Raw genomic sequence first — 6,384 nt, 5'->3', positions numbered from 1 at the left:
TATTTATTTATTTATTTATTTATTTATTTAGAGAGAGCGTGGGCAGAGAGAGAATCCCAAGCAGGTTCTGTGCTCCAGCGCAGAGGCAGACTTGAGGACTGAACTCGCAAACTAAGAGATCATGACCTGAACAGAAATCAAGAGTCCAATAAGCATCCGACTGAGCCACCCAGATGCCCCAGGAATATTTATTTTTGAAAGAGGACTTCTACCTCCATTATGACCTCAGCATCTATTTTCTAATTAAGTTCTTCTTTCTAGCTTATCTTTAATTTAGGCAAAAGACCGTGGGGGCAGAGCATCCCTTGATAAGAACTGAAACTACCCCCACCCCCACCCCAGGCAGTAACAATTGCCAGTAAGACCCCATGTGATTGACTCCAAGACAATGACTGACCTGACTTTTGCTGCCCACCTGCACGTACCCACCGACCTTTGTCCCACATTTTCCTTATATAAACCTGGAAAAATATTCGGCACTTTGGAGACAGTCTTTGAGATGCCGGTCTGCTGTCTTCCTGGTGTTGGCCTCACTGAAATAAATTCCTTTGTTTCCCCACCTTCCTCTCCCTGCTTTTGGAGTCTATCAGTGACAAATGGCCAAACCTGGTCTATTTGGGCCCCCCAGACCCAGCTGCTTTTGCACCCCCGCTCCCCGGTTACATTATTGTTACCATTTCAGATACGATGACACTGAGGCAAAAGAGAAATAAGTCACCTGGGACAACACAGTATAATGTTAGGGATTTCCCTCCCAATAAAGGCTTAAGAAGTAGTCTTTTCTATTCCTCCTTCACCTTGACGAAGCCCAGGAATTAAAGAAGGAATACACTTATGGCAGAGTTAAGAAAAAGTAAGGTTTCTGGACAGAATTGCTGAGCCCAGGAATGAAAACAGTCTTTTTTTTTTTTTAAGGAGAGTGAGAGAGAGCACATGAGTAGCAGAGGGGGACTGAGGGAGACAGAAAGAATCTTAAGCAGGGCTCCATCCCATGACCCTGGGATCATGACCTGAGCCAAAATCAAGAGTCAGACACTTAACTGACTGAGCCACCCAGGTGCCCCCAGAACAATCTTAAAAGATTCCCTCCTTAGTCAACCAGGGGGATTGTCAGGTCAGGGGGCCCTGCTTTGTTTGATTTTTCTTGTTAAGCTATGAGAACAATTAGAACACAGGAATTTGTTAGGACCTAAATGTTTCTTTTTGACTTTTTTCAGTTTTTAGACATCTTTATTGAGGTACAATTCACATACCATACATTTCCCCCATGTAAGTATATAACTCAATGGTTTACAATATATCACAGAATTATACAGCCATCACCACAATCTAATTTTAGGATTTTTTTTTTTTTTTTTTTTTGCCCCCAACATGAACCATACCCATTAACTGTCTCACCCCATTCCCACCTCTTTCCCCTAGCCCTAGGCACACACTAATGTTTCTGTCTCTATAGATGACTATTCCGGGTATTTCATATAAATGGAATCACACACTCTGTAGCTTTTCATATCTGGCTTCTTTCACTTAGCACAATGCTTTCCAAGTTCATTCATGTTAGACCACATATCAGCACTTCATTCCTTTTGTAGCTGAATAATATTCCATTGTTTGGATATACCACATTTTGTTGGTCAATTCATCAGTTGGTGGCCTTTTTTTTGGCTTGTTTCTGTTTTTTGGCTATTATGAATAATGCTGCTATGAATGTTCCTGCACAGGTTTTTGTGTGGACATATGTTTCCATTTCTCCTGGGTATGTACCCAGGATTGCTGGATGTGGGGTTGTTGGATGACTTGGTTTGGCTTTTAAATTTTTTTTTTAACGTTTATTTATTTTTGAGACAGAGAGAGACAGAGCATGAACGGGGGAGGGTCAGAGAGAGGGAGACACAGAATCCGAAACAGGCTCCAGGCTCTGAGCCCGAGACGGGGCTCGAACTCACGGACCGCGAGATCATGACCTGAGCCGAAGTCGGCCGCTTAACCGACTGAGCCACCCAGGCGCCCCTGTTTGGCTTTTAAACTATAGTAAAACACACATAACATCAGATTTACCAAGTTAACCTTTTTGTCAGTGTACAATTTGATAGTGTTAGGTACATTCACATTGCGGTGCAACCAATCTTCAGAACTTTTTCATCTCGTAAACTGAAACTTTATTCTCATTAAATAACTCCCGGTTTCCTTCTTCCCACAGCCCCTGGCAACCACCACCACTTTATGTTTCTATGGATTTACTCTACATACCTATAAATGGAGTTATACAGTATTTGCCTATTTGTGACTGGTTTATTTCACTTAGCAAATGTCTTCAAGGTGCATCCAAGTGTGAAAATTAGTAAAAGGAAACCTCGTTCAGAATGGAGTCAGGAGGCCAGCAGGGGGAGCTCTCATACCCTATCACTCTTCCTTAATTGCAGACCCAACAGGAAGAGATGGACTCTGCCCATGGATATTACTTTACTATCTGGATCAGCAGGAGGAAGGAAAGCTTTCCTCCTTCCCCAGCAACAGCTTGGCCAAAGAGAGAGAGTCAGAGCTCAGCAAATGAAAAGCAGCTACATTTCAGTCTCCCAGGTTACTCCAATGGACTTTTTGTGTGTAACCACCCTCCCAACTTTCTCCTTTCCTGTGTAAAAGAGCCTTCCTTCCTTTTGCTCTGCAGACTTGCCTATGGTTTTGCCATAGCTTGCTCATGCCAGATGTCAATTCTCTGCTATTTCTGAATAACATTCTCCCCCACTTTTTTTTCTTTTTTTGCTGGTAAAATAACTGACAGTTTTATATTTAAGAGTAACACATGCTATATAGCATGTATCAGTTTCCTTCCTTTTTAAGGCTCAAAAACCTTTCATTGTCTGTATATTCCTCATTTTGTTTATCCATTCATCCGTTGATGGATTTTTGTGTTGTTTCCAACTCTTTTCTATTATAAATAATGCTGCTATGAACAAAAGTGTGTTAGGAAGGAAAAAATTTTTTCTCCACTCTCTTAATTTCTGTATCTGGAGCCTGTGAATTAAACTGATAAAAGATAGATTGGCAGGAGAAAAGACACTTAGCTTATGTGCATGGGAGGTCACAGAAAAGAAGTGAAAAGCAAAGAAGCGTTTAGACTTGGGGGCTTATATATTCTTTTAACAAAAGAAAGTGGGTTTGGATTTCAAGGGACAATAAACTGTGGGGAAGTGACTAGAAAATACAGGGGGGGATCTAATGGAAGAAAAGGGCTATTTTAGTAAGTTCTGTTTATGCAAACTCATCTTGGTGCGGATTTCCCATCTTCAAAGATCAGAGTCTCTTGGGGCACCTGGGTGGCTCAGTCGGTTAAGCGTCCAACTCTTGGTTTCAGCCCAGATCAAGATCTCACGGTTCGTGAGTTCATGGCCCGATGCAGGCTCTGCACGAGCAGCAGGAAGCCTGCTTGGCGTTCTCTCTCTCTTTCTCTCTCTCTGCCCCTCTCCTGCTTTGCACTCTCTCTCTCAAAATAAATAAATAAACTTAAAAAAAAAAAGAGTCTCTTTTCTCTCACTGGTATTGGGGAAGAACAATTTTCTCAAAGAGAAAATTATGCCGTGCTTCTAGGTACTGAAGGTAACTGTGTGTTTTGTTTTATTTTGAGGAATTTCCAGTTTTTATTTGACAACTGATAAATACAGAGAGAAAATTCACCATAGCAAAATCTGAATAAAGTAAATCGTATTTCAGAAATGATGTTCTACATCAACAGAAGACAACCCAGTATCAACAAAAATGTGTATTTTATTTATTTTTTATTTTATTATATTTTTTTAAGATTTTATTTTTAAGTAGTCTACACCGAACGTGGGGTGCAAACTCACAACCCCGAGATCAAAAGTTGCACACTCTACTGACCGAGCCAGCCAGGCACCAGCTCCCCCCCGCAAATGTGTATTTTAAAAAGAAGAACTATTTTGATTTTGGAACTGTAAATCATTTTTAAAATTTGTCTTTATTTTTAAAATTTGTCTTTATTTTTATTTTATATTACAATGAATTTGTATTTGCAAGAAAACTAACTTGGATTTTTTAAAAAATGTGGTGTGACCTGAGATAGTTAATCCAGGGAGGAGGACCATAAGGAGAAAAGCAGATTTCCAGGCAAAGACATCCAACTGTAGTGACAGCAAAGCATGTTTTGCATTTTGCCATTTTCCTAGCTAGACAAAGAGCCCAGATGTATTAGTATATTTACATATTAACTTGATCTTCACAATGCGGTATCTATTCGGACCCCTCACTAGGCAAAACAATGGACTTGAACAAGTGCCAGGCACCTCTCTCCCTAGGTTTAGGGAAGAGAGAACTTGTGTGAAGGCAGGGGGATTGGTCCAAGGTCCCGCCTGGAGACATCAGAGATCGACAAGATCTGTCCTCTAATGTTCCCTGGGCCGAGGCCCCCTTTAGTCCTTGTTTTTGCCCTGGGGGCAGAATGGTCTCCCTTTCTCTTTGGGTGGAGGGCACTGCCTATGGGAAGGCAGCAGCTCATCTCGGTAACCATGGGAACATTATTGGCATGGCAACCTGGCAGCCACAGAGAAAGTCAGCAAGGGGTGGAGGGCTGGAAGCGGTGGGAGGTAGTCCTGTGGAAGAGGGGAGGGGAGGCAGCCCTCTTTGCTGAGGAGAGAAAAGAAGGAAAGATGCCCAGCTCTCTGAGTGGCCTCACGGAGAAGCCTCTGATCAATTAAAAACTCACTCTTGCGGCGCCTGGGTGGCTCAGTTGGTTAAGCGTCCAACTTCAGCTCAGGTCATGATCTCACACTCTGTGAGTTCAAGCCCCGTGTCGGGCTCTGTGCTGACCACTCAGAGCCTGGAGCCTGCTTCAGATTCTGTGTCTCCCTCTCTCTCTGCCCCTCCCCTGCTCATGCTCTGTCTCAAAAATAAATAAAAACATTAAAAAAAATTTTTTTTAAACTCACTCTATAATCCAGTTCAGGGGGACTTGGGGTAGGGCTATATGGTGTTCAAACTGGACACCAGGATCTAGATCTCTTGATGTTTTTCTGTACTAAAGTTTGTCTCAGCAGCAGCAAGGAAGGAATCGGGGTTGGGAGACACAGTGTAAAACATCTCACATGTGGGCAAATTCTGACATTAAGTTTTGGTTGCAGGCAAAATACCACATGGAACTTTTGTAGGGCTCTGAGAATCCAAACATCTTGTGCTAAAGACGAGGAAATTTCCAAGCAGCATGTAAGGCAAGAACTAACCATGCAATAAGGTTGGGAAGGTTAAGAAGGTAGTAAAAACAAAACCAAACAAGATCCACTAGGGAGAAAGAACTTCTGAAGAGGAAGGAGTGAATGTCAGGGCAGCCAGCAGTGCCCAGGCTGTCCTTTCTCTAGGCTGAGCTAGAATCCCTCTCCTTCATGGTTTCTGTGATGGACAGACAGGGTGTGAACTTAGGAGTCAGATGGCCCTGGGGTGGAACCCCTGCCGTGCACCTTACTTACCTGTGTCTCAGCCAAATCAGTCTGTCTCTCAGAGTCCGTTTCCTCTTCTCCAGAGACACAGGGTAATGGTACCTCCTTTTGGGGATGTTGTGAAAATTGAATGAGATAAAAACAAGTTTAATAAAAAGTAATCTTAAAGCTCCTTGAATGAAAGGCACTCAAATGCTAGTAACAAGTCTTGTTACTCTGTTGGCTTTTTAGAAATGGCTCTGGGAGCGCCTGGGTGGCTCAGTCGGTTAAGCGTCTGACTTTGGCTTAGGTCATGATCTCACGGCTTGTGGGTTTGAGCCCCACATCAGGCTCTGTGCTGACAGCTCAGAGCCTGGAGCCTACTTCAATCCTGTGTCTCCCTCTCTCTTTCTTTCCTTCCCCTGCTTGTGCTCTTTCTCTCTCAAAAACAAATATTAAAAAATTAAAAAAAAAAAACAAGAAATGGCTCTGGGGGCTCCTGGATGGGTCAGTTAGTTGAGGCTTGAGTGTCCAACTCTTGATTTTGGCTCAGGTTGTGATCCCATGGTTGTAGGATTGAGCCCCACATCAGGCTCCATGCCAAGCATGGATTCCTTCTCCTCCTCTCTCTCTCTCTCAAAACAAAAAAGAAAAGAAAAGAAAAGAAAAGAAAAGAAAAGAAAAGAAAAGAAAGGAAAAGGAAGGAAGGAAGGAAGGAAGGAAGGAAGGAAGGAAGGAAAGAAAGAAAGAAAGAAAGAAAGAAAGAAAGAAAGAAAGAAAGAAAGAAAAGAAAAGAAATGGCTCTGTTTGGGTGGTTCTGTAGCATCACCTGAGATCTAAGCAAGGTTTTGTTGTTGTTGTTGTTTATTTTTAAATGCATTGACTTTTTAAAAACTAACAGCTTTATTAAGATACAATCACATATCATAAAAGTCATCCTTTGATGAGCACTGGGTGT

Source organism: Felis catus, chromosome D1 (genome assembly GCF_018350175.1).
Source record: "Felis catus isolate Fca126 chromosome D1, F.catus_Fca126_mat1.0, whole genome shotgun sequence".
Taxonomy (NCBI): Eukaryota; Metazoa; Chordata; class Mammalia; order Carnivora; family Felidae; genus Felis; species Felis catus.
This window is presented reverse-complemented; position numbering follows the sequence as displayed.